This window comes from Vigna unguiculata, chromosome 8 (assembly GCF_037176805.1).
Source record: "Vigna unguiculata cultivar grain cowpea cultivar isolate G323 ecotype 2 chromosome 8, ASM3717680v1, whole genome shotgun sequence".
NCBI lineage: Eukaryota > Viridiplantae > Streptophyta > Magnoliopsida > Fabales > Fabaceae > Vigna > Vigna unguiculata.
Window position 1 is genome coordinate 6,210,999 of NC_140799.1, and position 19,587 is coordinate 6,230,585.

General features: G+C 35.4%; 1 long non-coding RNA gene and 1 pseudogene across 1 annotated transcript; both read right to left on the reverse strand.

Moving 5' to 3' along the window:
• Nucleotides 1-4,369: 4,369 nt before the first annotated feature.
• On the reverse strand, nucleotides 4,370-6,993 carry LOC146884059 (uncharacterized). The gene is made up of 3 exons (XR_014984138.1): nucleotides 6,500-6,993; nucleotides 5,053-6,279; nucleotides 4,370-4,960 (listed from the first exon to the last, which is right to left on the reverse strand). It is a non-coding gene; the product is annotated as an uncharacterized LOC146884059 (long non-coding RNA).
• Nucleotides 6,994-16,474: 9,481 nt separating this feature from the next.
• LOC146884060 (rust resistance kinase Lr10 pseudogene) lies at nucleotides 16,475-18,018 on the reverse strand (annotated as a pseudogene).
• Between the last annotated feature and the right edge of the window lie 1,569 nt (nucleotides 18,019-19,587).

A 19,587-nucleotide genomic window follows, 5' to 3' on the forward strand; every position in this document is an offset into this window, starting at 1 on the left:
AATGGCCGACAATTTATCGACAAAGGGTTAGCCAAATTCTACACCGGCCTAGGCATCAAACACATCACAAGCTCTGTAGAACATCCACAAACCAATGGGCAAGTAGAAGCAGCAAACAAAGTTATTCTCATAGAGCTATGCAAGAGGTTGGATACCGCCAAAGGCCGATGGCCTGAAGAGTTAATAGAAGTACTATAGGCTTACAGATGCACCCCTCAATCATCAACAAACGAATTCCCATTCAGCCTAGTCTACGGCGCAGATGCCATGATACCGGTAGAAATTGGCGAACCATTCCAGCGCCGAGAACTATACGACCCAACTCACAACCACCAAAACATGGCCTTACATCTCGACCTCCTTCCCGAACTCAGAGAAAAGGCCCAAATATGCAATCTAGCCGTCAAACAACGAGCTGCCAGGAAATATAATGCAAACCTACACCCATGATCATTTGTCGTCGGGGACCTAGTATGGAGAATGGCCAGCAGTGCTAGAAAGAAGGATGGCAAGTTCTTCGCCAATTGGGACGGCCCGTACCGCATACGAGAAGACGCAGGAGGAGGGGCTTATCGCCTGGAACAATTATCTAGGGAAGAGATTCCCAACACATGGAATGTATCCCACCTCAAGTTCTACTTTAGCTAAATATGTATCACAATTGAACCAATACTTGTAACCATGGGTGTACTCTTTTTCCTCACTTGGTCTTTTTTCCCTAAGGAGAGTTTTGGCGAAGGAGGTTTTAACGAGGCACCCCTATTCAATAAATAAAAAGAAGGGTTCCCTACTTTATGACTCTATGCCTTTAATCTTGATTCACTCGTTTTAGTTCCCCACCCTTACCCCAAGTAAGCGGCCTGGGTCGAACACCCTTTAATCTTGGTTCACTTGTTTAAGTTCTCCACCCTTACCCCAAGTAAGCGGCTTGGGTCGAACACCCTTTAATCTTGGTTCACTCATTTAAGTTCCCCACCCTTGCCCCAAGTAAGCGGCCTGGGTCGAACACCCTTTAATCTTGGTTCATTCGTTTAAGTTCCCCACCCTTACCCCAAGTAAGCGGCCTAGGTCGAACACCCTTTAATCTTGGTTCATTCGTTTAAGTTCCCCACCCTTACCCCAAGTAAGCGGCCTGGGTCGAACACCCTTTAGTCTTGGTTCACTCGTTTTAGTTCCCCACCCTTACCCCAAGTAAGCGGCCTGGTTCGAACACCCTTTGATCTTGGTTCATTCGTTTAAGTTCCCCACCCTTACCCCAAGTAAGCGGCCTGGGTCGAACACCCTTTAATCTTGGTTCATTCGTTTAAGTTCCCCACCCTTACCCCAAGTAAGCGGCCTGGGTCGAACACCCTTTAATCTTGGTTCATTCGTTTTAGTTCCCCACCCTTACCCCAAGTAAGCGGCCAGGGTCGAACACCCTTTAATCTTGGTTCATTCGTTTAAGTTCCCCACCCTTACCCCAAGTAAGCAGCCCGGGTCGAACACCCTTTACTCTTGGTTAATTCGTTCCCCACCCTTACCCAAATTAAGCGTCCTGGGTCGAATACCCACAATAACAAGTCCAAATCGCCAAACATCACATACACCAAAACATCCACTCATAATTATCCCATCCGCTAACGCACCACTATCACGCAAGTTATCGACATCCAATAACAAACATAACATACACAAGGCATTCATCATATTAAGGGCAAAGTAAAATAGTGTACGCATTATTACAAACAGAATTCAAGTTTCAAATTATAAAAAAATGAAGTTCCTACATCCCCTTGTTCTCATCACCCCCACGGCAGCTCCCGCATCCTTCTCCTCCTCTGCCGCCTTCTCCTCCACCTCCTCAACATCCCCTTCATCCTCCCTCACCAACTTCCCATCAACTACGTCCTTATCTACGTCAAATCTTGAATCCAAGACATCCACATCCGGATGGAAGAAGGCCGCCTGCCGCAACCCCTTCTCGAAACCATTAATATGCTCTTGGATGACGCTGTTCTTCAAATCGTCAAGTTCCCCAACAGCCCCATCATACTTATCCTTCAAATCCTCATAGTCTTCTTCCAACTCCCCTATACGCTTGTTTAGCTTTTCCTCAAAGTCCAAGCAACGCACCTTCCATGTTGCCAACCTTTTCCTTTCCGCTTCCCAGCCTTCTTTCTCCTTTTCTAAAGTCGCCTTCTCCTCCTCAAGCTTATCCACCTTACCCTGCAACTCCCCCACCTCCTTTACTTCCCTTCTGTAAAGAGACCCTACACGCCGACTCAAGACTAAGGCCTTACTTCCAAACTCTACCATTGTTCTCACAATATGATCCACCTCCATGTTATCAATAGAGTTAACAACGGTATCCGGAAGGTCGATCGAGATATCCTTCCTAACGGATATCTCCGGCAACTCGATCAACCCGGCCTCAGGCAACTTCTCTCCACTAGCCGACCCCGCCCCGCTAGCCGTCCCAAGAAGAGCTGCCCTTATCTTCTTCACGTCTTTGCCCTTCCCGGGTCGAGGCGGAAGCTCATATTTCCTTTTCGTCCTGCCGTGTACATGCACCTCCACAACCGATTCCTGCAGGTTGGGAATGTCAGCTTTCCCAGCCGCCTTGGCCTTAGCGGCCATTTCCTTCCTCAGTGATTGAAAAAGCGCCAGATTCTTCTTGCCAGATTGCACCATATGCCCTGCAATAACATATCACGACTCGGATCAAAATAACTTAGCATTATTAACACAGCTTAAGTAATAAACAGATACCTTCAATATCTATTATCGGATGCACCGAATTATAAACCATAACTAGGCCCTTAGTGGGCAACTTATCCACAAATTTCAACAACATCCCCACCACCTCCTTGTCACCAGCCGACAACTCCTCCACTCCCATGTCTTTATATCGAGAAGGATTGTTGGTCCAGCTAAAGGGAAATTTGGTACTCCCATCCGCATTCAAAAAATGAGATTTACCCCCTTCCTTAACGACGACTTTAAAGTACCCGTCTTTGAAATGCTTGAAAGACTGGGAGAAAGCATCCAGTCTGCTGATGTTGGGGCGACTGATTAAAGAAAGTCAAGTAGCCGACCTCCGGGGCCTGGTGTCATAAAAATACAAGAAAGCATAGGAAGGCTTGCAAGTAAGCCCAGCTATTAGGATGTAGCTGGGTAGGTGCCACATTCAACGCCCGCAGCACACCCATAGTGAAATCGTCTAAGGGCAGTCGCACATGAAGCTGCGAAAAGTGGCACATATACATGTAGAAGAATTTTTCGGTAGCCCCCTCCTGCCCATGGTATACCCGGTCGACGACACTCACCCTCTCCAGCGAAACAATGTCTCCACTGACACCCCTGGACATAACGGGTGTGCAGTTCAGCCAAGAGTTCAACAGACGAGACCACCTGAATAAAGATGATTGATCACGAACATCAGTAGCAACCCACCCATAGCCGCCTTTGGCCGGCCAGTTACTCTCCTCCAACTCTTCGGGAGGATCCTCTCGAACCTCCCTCACTACCTCCATCGACATCCCGCTCGTAACAACTCCAGAACTCGTACCCTCTCCGCCAAGTCGCCCATCCTTACTTCTATCTGACTCAGTACTTTCACTACTACTAGACGAAGACACGCTACCACTACTGGACATACCTGATTTCGTTTTTTTTACGAGAAGATGTCTGTCGAAATTGAGGACTAGTCGGACACTTTTACGCGCACAAGGTCTTTAAATTCAGAATTCACAAATGAAACAAGTAACCCCTCATCTGTTTGCAAACACATATTTATAGCCCACAATCCCAAACGACGAACCTCTTCCTGCCAAAACCATACCATAGACCAATCGACACCATCATTGCAAAAGATATGACACTTCAAAACGACGGCGCCAAAACTTTTTCGATTTGACCAACTGACACCCTTTCACCTACCTTCTGACGGTTACAAATTCTAAGCCTTAACACTGTTCACCACACTTAAAGGCTGGGGGACTGGTGTATCACACCTAACCGGTTTCGCTAGCTTATCAACACATATCATCCTTGACCGACAACCCATATCGGACAAGGCTGGGAGACTGGTGTACCGTACCTAGCCAAACTCGACCAAGTAAACAGTGTACATATCAAGACTGCCAAGTACCCAGGCTAGGCCAAGTTAGCCTAACTTGTACCAGTTTTAACCTAACCTAAATGTCTAAGAGGACAACCTGCACCTCATATCACCAACAAAAGCCATCTAGGCAAGTAGTCGGTCTAGACCGACTACTCGAGCATATCTGGTAAGGTTAGGGCCCAGGCCCACTCATGGCCCAAACTAGAGCCCAAGTCAAGGCCCAGCCTATGAAATGGTCAAACGTCATTAATGCTCTATAAATACACGTGGACCCCATCATTTAAAGGTACGCATTCATTAATCACTGATTTTGACTCTCTAAGAGCTTTGACTGACTTGAGCTTCGGAGACTCTCCTGCAGGTAACCCCCCTGGGTTCAAGCCGACATGTATCGACTGGGAAGAGGCCAACTAAGGAGATAGCGGACTACGTGATAAGGTGACATTTGTGCCTAACCTATCTTATTTGTCTCCTGCGGGAACAGATTTAATTATCAATATTACTTAAAAATATAATAAATCTTGCCAACCAATTTATATGAAACATTTCAAATTTATCACATTCAAAATAGTCAAAGTTAAGAACATAGTGAAAGTTTTTAAGCATCACAAATAAATCAATCGTCAACGTACATGATTAAAATTAAAATAAAACATCATTTTCATATTTTTTTTCTCCCCATGTTTCTTGAGTGACTGTGGAGATGATATCTTTTATGCAGAAAATAAAGGCCGCAAATTACCCAGCTGCTAGGTCTTGATCATCTTTAGATATGCGTGCAACTGCAGAGTCACCTTGGTCGTCTCTTTCCACTTCCATTTGTAAGCTACAATCGTAGAATCCAGGAACATGTCTCACCTGAAAAGGTCAAGATACAATAACTTAGTACTACAAAAATGAGAAATTGTTTTAAATAACAGGAAGGAGAAATTGATCTTCACGTAATCCACCTTGCATTGTAGCTGACTTTTCTGGTCAGGGGCAGTAAGCCATTTAAAAAAAGAGCCAACATGAGGAAGGAGAAATTGATCTTCAAGTAATCCACCTTACATTGTAGCTGACTTTTTTGGTCAGGGGCAGTAAGCCATTTAAAAAAGAGCCAACATGGAATGCACGCGTCCTTTTGTCAAAGGAAAAGTAATTTCTTGAGACAAAAACTACATTGTTTTTTCTTCCCTATGTTTGTTGATTAATGTTAATGATAACATCTTTAAAACAAAAATAATTAATGTTCAAGTAGCCAAAACTAGATCATAAACGATTAATCAAAAAATTCCATTAATCAGATTTAAGTACAAAAGGGATTTGCACCAATCAACTTACATGAGATAAGTTAGACAACCCTTCAACATAATCACAATGAAGATGCAATGGAAATCACACATTATTAATGACACTTCTCAATAATCTTTTTATTTTTAATTCTTTAACCAATATACCCATTTGCCTTAAATTAAAGAAAAGATAAGAAGAGGTGACACAGACAGAACCTACTAGAAAGCCATTGGGGGAGAGATCCTCTGCCGACATAAGGAAGTTCCCAGCCGCAACATTCACAAATATATCAATCCTTCCAAAGTTCTTAAACGTTTATTCCACCACCCTCTGCATCCTCTTGCTTCTATAACGCTCATACTAGTGTCCAATCCTAACTATACCTTAGTTGCTATTATCCTAATTCTAAATTAAACACTACTTTTTAATTAAAACTAAACAGCGGGAAGAAAAGTATTTAGTTCAGAAAAATTTAACAGTGGTGAAGAGTTGGAAGAATGTGCAGTTGTAATGTTAAATAAAATATTCCACTTTTGTCGTGTCCATGTAATTGTTCAACAGTTCCAAAGGCAGTAGTAACTTCCTCCCCTTAGACATAGAAAACACTAGGTCCCATACATTTCTCCAAAATTTTGGTTACAAGATCACTTAACTCCTTCACAATCATACTTGAAGTAATCATGAAAGTAATAACCTTAATTTATACAACTGCAAGTTTTTTCTCAATGCAGTGACATAACCTAAGGTGTTTTTGGTTGCTTAGTTTAGTTTTTGGTCTGTTTCGTTTTTCTCCTAGGTAGCTAGATGATATGTGACTTAGATTACCTATTATAGCTCCCTCCTTTACACCATTACAATTCATTTGTTTCTTGGGATTTTAGCTGCTCCAACAATGATGTCTTCTGTGATGGAAAAAATGGCAAAGATACAAGTCACGGATCATGCAAACCAGGCAACAACGTTAGGTAGAAATTTTGTTTCAGCTTTGGACAGTTTGAAGAAAACGCTTTAACTAATTAAATTTGAATCATATTTTCCCAATGTAAGAGGCTAATAGAGCATGCAATATTGCGCAATGTAAGAGGTATACTGAAAAAGTACAAAAATAATTGAAGAACTAACATGAAGACGAGCCGCAATGTAATCGAGAAGCCAAAGAGGAAATTGATCGAAGAAGCCACCACAATCACTTTCAGCGTCATCTTCTTAGCACCACAATCCAATAATAGGAATGTTTGAATGAGTTGCCAAAGCACATCACGATTGCATCCACACCATTCCTATAGCTCTCGCCCTTCGTACACTCACCCAATCTCGAAAATTCCAATTATTAAGGTTTGAAAATGTGGCAAGTGAGACAGAGGAGAAAAAAGTAGTTCCAGAGGAGATCGATACGAATCTTTTGAGGGCCATCGAAGACGCAAGCAGAAATTGAGGGTTTCGGAGGGAGGAGTTTGAATAGAGATGAAAAGAGAAAGAATTGAAACGGCGATGTGGGAAAGGAAAGGGGAAAAGAAGTTCAGCTGACGCGACTCGTGAAAGGCAAGGGGAGAAGTTCAGTAGCTGTGGTGCCTTTTTGGATGTCATTCCTTAGCACCGGGAAAAAAGGTCGCTAATCTAATTAGATACTGCACATAATAATAACGATAGCACTATTAGTAGTTTTAAACAGAAATGCAAAAGTAATACTTCCATATTTTAGTATACATTCTATTAAATAAGTTAAATTTGACATTTAAATTTTATTTAGAATAACTCAAATTAATTTTTATATTTCAATTTTGGTATTGTATATAAAATTAATTTGTTTATACATATTAATATATCTCCAAAAATAAATTTAATAAATTTTCCTATATTTTTAATATTATACGTAATATAAAAAGGTACTCTTTATTTTTATTCTTAATAAATTCAAAACTAATATAAAATAAGTATAAATATATTTATATATATTTATGTTTTTAAAAATTTCTTTAATAAATTTATTTTTTATAGAATAATTTGTATATTATTTTTTTAATAAGAAATTCTATTTATTGGTTTTGGATTAGGAACAAAATCATTTTATAGTTAAAACCATAACTAATGAGCTTCAGTTTAGCTATCATATTATGTTGTATCTAATCCCTAACTAATTAGCTACAACTTAGCTACCATATTATGTGTCTAATCCCTAACTAATTAGCTTCAAATTAGCTATCATATTATGTTCTATATAATCCCTAACTAATTAGTTACAATTTAGCTACAATATCTATGTTGTGTATAATCCCTAACAAATTAGCTACAACTTAGCTACCATATTTATGTTGTGTTTAATCCCTAACTAACTAGCTACAACTTAGCTACCATATTTATGTTGTGTTTAATCCCTAACTAATTAGCTACAACTTAGTTACCATATTTATATTATGTCTAATCCCTAACTAATTAGCTACAACTTAGCTACCATATTATGTTGTGTTTAATCCCTAACTAATTAGCTACAACTTAGCTACTATATTATGTGGTGTCTAGTCCCTCACTAATTAGCTACAACTTTGCTATAATATTTGTTTGTTGCTAATTTGTCTCTAATTAGCGAGGGATTAGTGAGTAAAATTTTCCCTCGCTAATTTCCCTCGCAGATCATCAAATTTCTTGTAGTTAGTCTCCGTCGGAGACTCTCCAGTAAAAGAGAGTGTGAGGAACCCTAAATCAATGCTGGTTTAAATTTCAAAGCAATTAATCTTCTTAGTTTACAGTGTATTTATTATTTATCATTTTTTTTCTTAAAAAGTGTAATAAATGTAAGATAATTATAGAGGGGGCAAACTTATTATAAAAAATTATATAAATGAATATACATTTATAATATATTAGGATAAGAAAACCATATGTATATTACATTTATTATTCACTATAATTATATTTCGTCCCTACAAGGTATATATCAATTTAGCTCTCCCACTTTATAAAATAATATAAAATATCCTTAACAATGGAAGTTGAGGACATCAGAGTCTCCCTCTCTTCCCTGTAATTCTCTTTCTCCTCATTGTTAAGATATGTTAAATATTCTAATAGCAAATATTATGTAATCAAATATTGTGTTAGCTGTAATCTAGACATTATTACCTTTGTGAGCAAATCTGTGCAGTTGTCATTCCTTGAATCGATGAAGAATTATAGCACCCTTATATATATATATATATATATATATATATATATATATATATATATATATATATATATATATATGGTACCCTATTCTTTGAAATAATATATCAGAATTATTCTTTAAATTCTTTTTATATGGCATCAAAGTCAAACATCGACATCCTCTACAATATAGGAAGCAATGCTTCTTTATTTGAATATTTCTGATGGCTCCTTTTGATAATAATCAATCGGAGAAACATGATTTTGAGACTGACTTCTGTTGCTACCCATATGCAAGAAACTACTCCCAAGAGCCATAGTTCTACTACTGCAGGATTTGTGACCAAGTCAGATATATCTAACTCTGCTCTTAATCTTTTGTTTACTAGAGGTAGTGATTGGATAATTGATTCAGCTACTACTGATCATATGACTTTTGATCCACATAAATTTACTAATTTTCCCCTAATTGTTCTAAAACTGCTATTATTAATGCCAATGGGGTCTCATCTCCTATTGAAGGTGTATGTACTATATCCTTCTCACCCTCCTTATCGATTCCTGATGTTTTATTTGTTCCTACATTTAACTGTAATTTTCTCTTTGTCAGTAAGGTAATTAAATCACATTCTTGTGTTGCCTTATTTTACCCAACCCATTATTTTTTCCATAACATCCATTCCAAGGAGAAGATTGTCAATGGTAGAGAGAGTGAAGGACTGTATTATCTTGAAAATGTATCACAACAAACCCATAAAGGAGTGTTGGCTTGTCTTGCGAATGAACACATACAAGATAAAAACAAAAAGGAAATTTGGTTATGGCATAGAAGATTGGGACATCCCTCTTTTGGTTATCTAAAGATGTTTAGGGCCTTGCCCCACAATTTACACATAATGCAAAAATATGGTTATCAGTTTTGTTGATGATTATACTCGAGTAACTTGGGTGTATTTGCTTAAACATAAAAGTGATGTGTGTAATGCAGTTCGTTCCTTCCATCATATGATAGTTACTCAATTTAACACATATATTAAGGTCATTCGATTAGACAATGGAGGGGAATATTTTAAGATTGAGTTAATCGAGTTCATGAACTCCAAAGGCATCTTACATCAAACTACATGTTTCTTGCCAAGAGACGTTCGCACCGGTAGCCAAGCTCAATACTGTGAGAATACTTTTGTCATTAGTAGCAAACCAAGATTGACCTCTTCTATAATTTGATGTGAAAAATGCTTTCCTACATGGAGAAATTTTAGAAGAAATTTATATGGATTCTCCACCAGGCATGACAGATTCAATTGGAATGAAGGTTTGCAAATTAAAGAAGGCTTTATATAGATTAAAACAATCCCCAAGAGCATGGTTTGGAAAGTTTACCAAGTCTATGAAGGCTTTTAGTTATAAAGCTAGTAACTCTGATCACACCTTATTTTTTAATAGAGGAAAAGGAAGAATTACAACTTTGATTATATATGTAGATGACATGATTGTTACAGGAAATGACCAAGATGAGATTTCTAGTTTACAACAATACCTTGCATTTGAATTTGAGATGAAACAACTTGGAAACCTCAAATATTTTTTGGGTATTGAAGTAGCTAGATAAAAACATGGTATTTTTCTTATGTCAAAGAAAATATACTATTGACTTATTATTGGAAACTAGACTACTTGGGAGTAAACCAGTTGATACACCAATTGAACAAAATCATAAACTCTTTCAATCCTCAAATTCAGCAAACATAGACAGAGGGAGATACCAAAGGCTACTAGGAAAATTAATTTATGTGTCTCATACACGTCTAGATATTACTGTTGGGAAATCACACACTAAAAATAATAGTCTCTTCAAGCGGAAGCACACCCAAAATAAGAGCAGAAAAATAAATAAAAGCACACAGGAAATTTAACGTGGTTCGGCACCTCAAGGCCTACATCCACAAACTCAATAATAAATATTATCACCCAAGTGCAATTTTTCTGGCAAAAATTGCAAACCTTCTTTCAATTTTTTATGGACCAAAACTACAAACCCTTCATAATGCAATTTTTGCGGACCAAAATTGCAAACCCTTCATAGTGCAATTTTTCTAGCAAAAATTGCAAACTTTCCAATGACACACAACTACCCAAGTCCCTCATACACCGAAGAGACCTATTGAGTTGCGATGACAACTCCAAAACCAACTCTTTACTTTTATAGTATTTTTCTACTACTCTATTATTCATATTACTCGATGTGGGACTTTGGTGAATACCCACTTGAGAACCAACAATTACATATGCAGTGAATGTTGTTAGTCAATTATGCATGAACAACGAATGCTTCATATGGATGTTGTTGAGAGGATTTTGAGATATTTAAAGTCCACTCCTAGAAAAAGAAATTTTTTCTCAAATCATGGAAACTTAAAAGTAGAAGGGTACACTGATGCAGATTGGGCATGTTCAAAACATGATAGAAGATCTACCTCTGGATACTTTACTTTTGTAGGAGGGAATCTTGTAACTTGGAGGAGCAAAAAATAGCCTATAGTAGCAAGATCTAGTGCTGAAGCAGAATTCAGAGGCATGACACTAGATGTATGTGAATTTTTGTGGATTAAAAATGTGCTATCAGATTTGGGCTTTGAACAAAATGAAACTATGAGTTTGTATGTGATAATATGTCGGCTATAGCAATTGCTCACAATCCAGTGCAACATGATAGAACAAAGCATCATATGATAAGTTTGAGATAAATTCTTTGGAACGTGATACAAGTGATACAAGAAAATGTCCTCAAATATAAGAATATCCGTTGAAAAAAAAGATGAAATCAGGAAAATTTATTTAAAATGGTCTTCATATCAAATACAACTTTATAAATTTTAAATGTATTTTTTTGGCTCTCCGAAAATTATTAGTCAACATCTGCCACTAAGATGTGATTTAAAAAGAAAAAAAATTATTAAACATTAAAAATTAAACTTTGTCAAATTTTATCAGTTAAATTTATCAAAATACCATATTCCTATATTTTAACATATATGAAATTTAAATTTAGAAAAAAAAATTGAGTATTACCGCCAACATCCATAACCACCGCCTCTACTAGAAAGAGAGTTGCGATGATGAGAAAAATAAAGAGAGAAAGAGTTGCGGAAGAAGATGGAAATTCTAATACCATTAATTGTAATTTATTGGTGATGATATTTTCCACTCTTTTCTAAAGTATAAGACTAATTTGATATATATTTTAAAGTAAAAACCAAATACAATTTTAATAAATAATTTAAAGATAAAAATCTTTTATTAAAGTATCAGTAATGAAATTATCTATTAAAATAGTTTGGTACAATTAAACATATGTATATAATACTTCATATTAATCTTATTTTTTATTGATAAAACATATATTTAAGATTTAAATTTTAAATAAAATAAAATAATATATATTCTCTAATATATATTAGACATTGTAAATAAAGCAAAATAAATTTAATATATAGAATGTAACATGAAACTTATTTAAAATTAATAAAAGTAAAAAGATAATACCATCCATAAATGTTATTGATTGAAGTATAATTCTGATGTAAGGCCCGCTTACATCGCTGCTCTTATTTTAAAAGGCTCCTCAAAATCATTTAGGCCTAGGGCTGGCCCAAAGGGAAACCAGACCCTAAGTCTACCCTAACACACTATTCTCTTCTCACTTTCAGAAACAGCCGTCTTGCTCTCCTCTTCTCACCCAAAGTTGTGCTCTGCTAGGGTTTGATCTCTAGCTTCCGTGAAGTCCGCTCAAGCTTATTCTCCCCCTGCGTAAGTTACTCTCCGACTCATACCACTTTCCCCTTAGTATATTTTTCGTGTTCTCCCAGCTAGGGTTCTGTAGTGAGCTCATCTTAAGATCTGTTCCGCTATTTTTCCAACTTCTAAGCCTATTCCTAGAGTTGTTGTGCTCGTGGTTGGTGTCGAGGTCCTATACTAGCTTATTCCAGGTAAGGAAAGCTAGGGTTTCTTACATTTTATGATCTGTTGCTTTTTTTTGATCCATCTCGAGTAGTTATGAAGTGTTTATTGTTGTGATTGCATAAAAATGCTCTACTCTGTGTTTTGGACATGAGTGTATGGTTGTTACAGGTACGAACAGTGGCGAGAGTTGATAGTCTCGCCCAAGCGAGCTAGTCTCGCCTAAGTGAGACTGGCAGAGGCTCGCCCAGACCTTCTGCGCGAGTTGTCACTCAAGTGGGCCTACTTGATTTTGAGCGAGAGAATGTCTCGCTCAGGCGAGATCCTCGCCTGAGCGAGCCAGCGTGTATGGCCACTGTTCCAGATTATCGAGCTCTCGCCTAGGCAAAGGGGATTCACCTGAGCGAGAGTCCCTCTCACCTGAGCGAGAGTCCCTCTCACCTGAGCGAAACCCTTCAGCTTGAGCGAGGAGCTAGGCGAGGGTACTGTGATTTTACTATTTTCTTTGTTCTGTGATGATTGGCAATTGTTTGATTTGACTTGTTATATTAAAAGCATGAGGAGAATGATTATGCATGAGTGGTATGACGCATGGGTTGTAAATGATAGGTGTGGTATGATATTTGTATGTGATTTTATATGAGATGGTTGATAATTAAAGTGGCATGGTATTGATATGACATACAATTCTACACTCATGGTTTGGGAAGGATGAGTTGGTATGGATTCGACATTGAATACGAATGAGGATTGGTTATAAAGGTGGGCATGAGGTTTATGTGTATGATAAATATTATTTGGTTGTTTGAATATGATTGGTATGTAGTCAGTACGTAAATCCATGAACCTCTAGGTGAGACCTCCCGGTGGTGCTTCAGTGGTCGCGACGTAATTCCATGACCCTTGTTAGTGGGAGTTCATGGTGGTGTCCATCTATATAATTTGGTAAGGATTCAAGGTAAGGTTGCATCCTAACGCTCTAAGGAGTCAGTTAGTCTCACATAGAGCGGACTGACTCTTGTGGTGAAAGTAGTAGGAGGCCTGAAACTCATTAAGGGCTAATATTGTGTATGGGGGATTGAGACATTGTAACACTTGTAACACTTGTAACACTTAGCTCGGGGGTGAGCAACTCGGGGGTGAGCAGGAAAATCCACAAGAAGTGCAAGCATCCATTGAATCCGACTAGATTATATGTATACGGATGAGTCGAGTCTGAGTCTAGTGTATTGTTTGAGATGTCATAACATGTTTGGATGATATATACTGCTTGGATTGTGTAATAGCATGTGACTGCATGATAAACTGTTTTATACTCTAGCTTACCTTGTTTGCTTGTTTGGTTGCCTTGTATGTGGTTCTTCTCCTTTTGCGATGATCATCAATCTATTGATGTGAGCAGATGCGAGAGGTTCTCACGATCAATAGGGGAATGGTGACTCTGCTGCTTAGCTTGCCGGGGCTGGTTCTCGCTTAATGGATTTTCTCTTAGGGTTATGGCCTATGTATTAACTTGTTTTAAATATTAATTATATTATTGTTAGATTATGTATCCTGTGCGTCTGGGCATCGTGGTGTGCCTCAGGATTTTCTTATATAACTCTTGGACATCCTTAAGGAGTGATTTTATACTCCGAACCTTACTCGTAATATTATATTGTGTGACGTGTCATTTAAGTAAGTTTATTTATAAAATTGGACGTTACATCTGACATATTAAAATATGTATTATAAATAATATAGTTAAATAGATAAAGGCATATCATGTTTTTCAGTTAGACATATAATGCATCTAGCCGAAAATTTATTTTCATTTTGAAATATATTTTGATTTCTTTACGCTACTAGATCAACATGGGAGAGGCAAACATGGTTACGTTAAATGAACTTTAATTATTGTCTCACTGATATGTATCAGTCGTTGACTGACAGTATTATGTGTAAAAATAGAAAAAATGGAAAAACTTACGAAAGCAACTCCACACACATAAACCAAAATTCCACCGCACTTTTTAAGTTGTGGGTATGGAAAATTCAAAAACTAAAAGTGTGTTTCGAAGAATTTAACAAAGATCTCCAAAATACAATGTCAAAATATCATTAATTGTATGGTTAGACCTTGACCATGTATTATAGGACGACCTAGGACATTATAAACACTTAAATAATAATTAATTTTACTGATCGAAAATATATTTGGAGATCAATTTCCTAATTAGAGACCAATTGTTTTAATAGCTAATGTTAATGACAAATGTAAGTACAACTATTTCAATGCACACAAATTTTTTTACTGATTCACTCCAATGGAACTATATCCAGATGATCAAGACAATCTTAGCTTGATCTTTCACTAAGCAGGAGAATCTACTATAATTCTTGTAAACACAAATCACACTACCTAGTTTCTTGAATCACATAAGAAACACTAAAACATATACCAAGAAACACTCTTGCAGAGCTGGACTCACACCAGGAACGCCACAAGTGGACAAGAAAGATCAAACCTCAAACGTGACTCTCCCTAGTCAACCAAGAACTTTTCTTCAATGCACAAACCGAGAGAAATCACAACTCAAACACCTATGAGTTTATCACCAACTGCAACAACACTGACTTCTTTAGAGAGAAAGAGATTCTTTAAACTTTACCAAGTGCTAAAAACATATATCTCTTTTTCTCACAGAAAAAGACAAGCTTTATAGCTAGTCAACTAACATATTGAACTGATTGAAAATACTTCTAAATCAATTGATTTCACTTTAACTAGAATCAACTGATAGATTGTTATTTCATCCATCAAATATGTTGTTCACAAAACTATAAGCACAAGATATTTAGGTGTTCTATCCATGTTTAAGTTCCAATCCATTTTCCAATTATTCGGTACTAACAAATAGCATGATATTCCATTATACACATTAATAACTAAGAGAGAACATTTGAATACGAAAGAGAATATATTGCATTATTTAGAAAAGTTACATAGAGAAATAACTTATGATTCACTTTCAATTGCTCTGTCTCGTTGAGTGAGACGGATCTAGCCGTTGGATGAGTGTTGGCAATCTGGTTGAGCAAGATGGTCCTAGCAGACAACTCTAATCTTCTCAAATCTTCCATTTTCCTACACAATAATCTCAAAGAAAATGGAAAATATACCAAACTTAAAAGAACACATAACTACAACATCTTTCTATAGAATGAGCACAAACCACGTGAATAAAGACAAATAATAAATATTAATAAGCACAAATACTAAGTATTTATCAAACTTATCAACTTTATTATGCATTGTCAAATAGAATTCTTCACTTTGTTCAATTTTTTTATTTCACTTAACCTAAGTGAAATCAGCTGATTGAATAATATTTCAGTCAATCAAATATGTTACTGGCAAAACTATAACAACAAGTCATTTAACCTATTAAAAACCATTTTAACAAATTGAAGGGTTGGAACCTGACACAAGACACCTATTTTATGTCAAATAGTCTTCAAGTGAAACTCCATTTTCAAGCTTCAAGAACTTTGCATTTAGTCTAGTTCAACGTCCACTTGAAGCTTGATCAGATCAATCAACCTTCATCAATTCTTCATATCTTCATCAAACCTTTATCACTCTTTCATATCTTCATCAAATTTCTATGCACCAAAATAATTTTATGCTAAAAATCTCCCCCTGATTTGATGAAGTCAACATCCATTGATTTCATGATAACAACATCCATTCTTTTATTGTTGTACTCATAACTATCAAGCGTGGGGATCTGAAAAAACCAACATATATAAGATTTCAAACATATATAAGATTTCAAACAATATTTATATATCATGGTCACTTCCCCTATCACATATAGCTTGATTTTTTGTTTGAATTAGATTCACACTAGTGCAGATTTGGGCTTTTAAATTGCCCTTTATGTCTTGGTTATAGGAAACAAAAGCATATTCAAACGCAGTGGTAATTTTGCAAATATTTATAAAAATTAAAGAGATATTATAATCCTCTTCAAGGTATAAAATAGGATGATGGGTTAGATATGTTTTTAGTCCCTGAACTTTGACGCGAAATTGGAATTCTTTCCTGTCTGAAACTTTGATACATTTTGGTCCCCAAAACCTTAAAAATAAATAGATAAAGCCCTTTTAACTCAATTATGTTAAATTTTTTAACGTGTTAATTTTACATTGAAATACATTTACATTTATTATTTAAATAACACGTACAATAAAAATGCAACAATAGATATTGTAAATATAAAAACATATTTTTCATTGCTTAAATGAACAACAAATATAAAATTTCATTTTAATTCACCTTGTTCCTCTTTTTCTCTTTTCCACCAATGCAATGTGAATTCTCTCCATTTTCATGAAACCTTCTTCTCCTTACAATCCTACAACCTTCAACTACCTTAATTTCAATCACTACTAGATGAATTCATTCAAAATCATTTAGATAGAGCTAGTTGTTTGATCCTCTAAACTCATTTCATCAGGAAATAAAGTAGGTTTTGGAGGAATTTCCAAGTCTTCAATGCCTCCCTCAAGCATTTCCACTACTTTGTTCATTGAAGGACGATCTTTTGGTTTCAATTGTATACACCAAAGAGCAATTATGATAAGATTTTTTGCTATTATCTTTTCCTCTTTAGTCAAATCTTTTATATATATATATATATCTTCCTCTTCTCTAATATGATTATAGATCCAAAGGGGAAAGTAAAGTTGACTTGAGTGTTCTACATGGGGATTTAGATTCTTCCTTTTGCTTGCCATCTCCATCAACAACATTCCGAAGCTATAAACATCAGCTTTATGAGATATTCCTCCAACATTATTATAGAACAATTCTGAGCCATATATCCAATAGTTCCTTTTGTTGTCGTCATTGTGACAAAGCTATTATCTATTGGATATAGCTTTGCTAATCCAAAGTCAGAAACCTTTGGGACAAAGTTTTCATCGAGTAAGATGTTATGGGGTTTGATATCGAAATGCAAAATCTGCATCTCACACCCATGATGGAGATAAGCAATCCCACGAGCCACTCCAATTGATATATTATATATTTTCTTATAGCTTAAATCTATACTTCTAGCTCTTGAAAATATAAGTTTATCAAGAGATCCATTGGACATGAATTCATAAACAAGAGCGCGCTTTGAGCCACTAACACAAAATCCAATTAATTGTACCACATTTTGATGATGTATCCTTCCAATGGTTGCAACTTCGTTTATAAAATCTTGTCCATTTCCTTTAGATTTACCTAACATTTTGATTGCCACAAAAGGTCCGCTCTGCAACTTTGCCTTAAAGACAAAGCCAAATCCTCCTTCACCTAACTTCTCTTTAAAACCTCCAGTCATCTTCTTAATTTCCTTGTATGAATATCTAATAGGTGCCAAATGATTTTGTTCAAGGTAGTTTTCAATATTTGCATACGTTGATGCATGTCTTTTCCTCCATTTACATACAAAAATCATAATTAAGAATGGCAATCCAAACAAAATTTTTTACACCCATGCCATAGAAGTTAAAATGCCAATAACTGCAAGAAATTTTTACCTGAGTCATTACATTGATATTGTAATATAATAAGGTATTTGTTAAAAGAAAATTTGCATCCATAAAATAAAATTATAGCATAAAAAACTATCAATAAATTCCATTTTTGAAACTATTATCTATAAATAACTTTGTGAGTAACATTGATGTGTCCTAATTAGGGATGCCAATGGGGCAGGGTAGGGACGAGTTTCACTATCACATACTCATCGCAAGAGAAAAAAAATTTATCCTCATACCCAAACACAATGAGTATCGAATTTTTGTCTCATTCCTATCTCCACTGAGTAATAGAGATATATTTGTACCCGTACCCGTACCCACTTTCTTATTGTTTCAATATCAATTAATTAATTTTTATAAAATAATAAAAAATTACAATAAAGAAAATATAATATTGTCAAATTATCAATATTAAAAGGAGGGTATTTTTGTTTCTTCAATGTCAAATATTTAGAAATAAATTATAATTTTAAACATTTCAAATTAAAATACCAAATAAAATTTCATCAAAGTAAAAATATTTATTAAATTTGTAAACATTAATGTTACCTAGTTGATAAAATTTAAAAATATTTAAACAAGATATAAAAGAAAAATAGATATTTAAATTAAAAAATATTTTCAATGAATGTGATAAAAAAATATTCATGACAATTAAATTATTATATTATAATAAATAAAATTCATGTATACAATTACAGTAATAAAGTTACATGTATGATAATAAGTTAGAAAATAAAAATAATTAAAAAATATCAAAGCAATATTCTACATGATAAAAGTAAACAACAAATAAAAATACTAAAAAAAATTATCAAATGGAAACAATTTGATAGACCGTTGAATGAAATTGCACAAATGAAAACAAATGTAAGGGTATGATAAAATAAAAAAAATCGTAGAGATCTACGAAAAGTTTTTAAATATCAACCTAGTCAAACAATTAATAGATAATAAAAATTGTTTTAGCGAAACAAAAGAGTAACAAAAATTAACTTAACATTTTGATCACTACAAAAGGTCCACTCTGTAAATTTGCCTTAAACACAAAGTCAAATCCTCCTTCACCTAACTTCTCTTTGAAACTTCTAGTCATGTTCTTAATTTCTTTGTAGGCTTAAATATACATTTGGTCCCTATTTTTGTTGATTTTATTCAATTTGGTTCCTATTTTCGTTTTATGTTCAATTAGGTCCTCATTTTCGTCAAATTGTGGTCAATTTGGTCCTTTTCACTAACGGTGTTTAAATAGTTAACGTTTTTGAACAGTACATGCCACTTGTCAGCTCCTGGTTTTTTTGATTTTTTTTCATTTTTTTTTTAATTTTTTTTTTAAATTTTAAATTTTTTATTTTTTTTTTTATTTTTTTAATTTGAAAAAATAGTCCACGTATCAAGTCACAGTTGTGCCACGTGTCAGTTTGTGGTAGTATTATTATTTTTGTTCAATTTAGTCCTTATATTTGTTATTTTTATTCAATTTAGTCTCTATATTCGTTATTTTTGTTTAATTTAGTCCCAAATTTTGC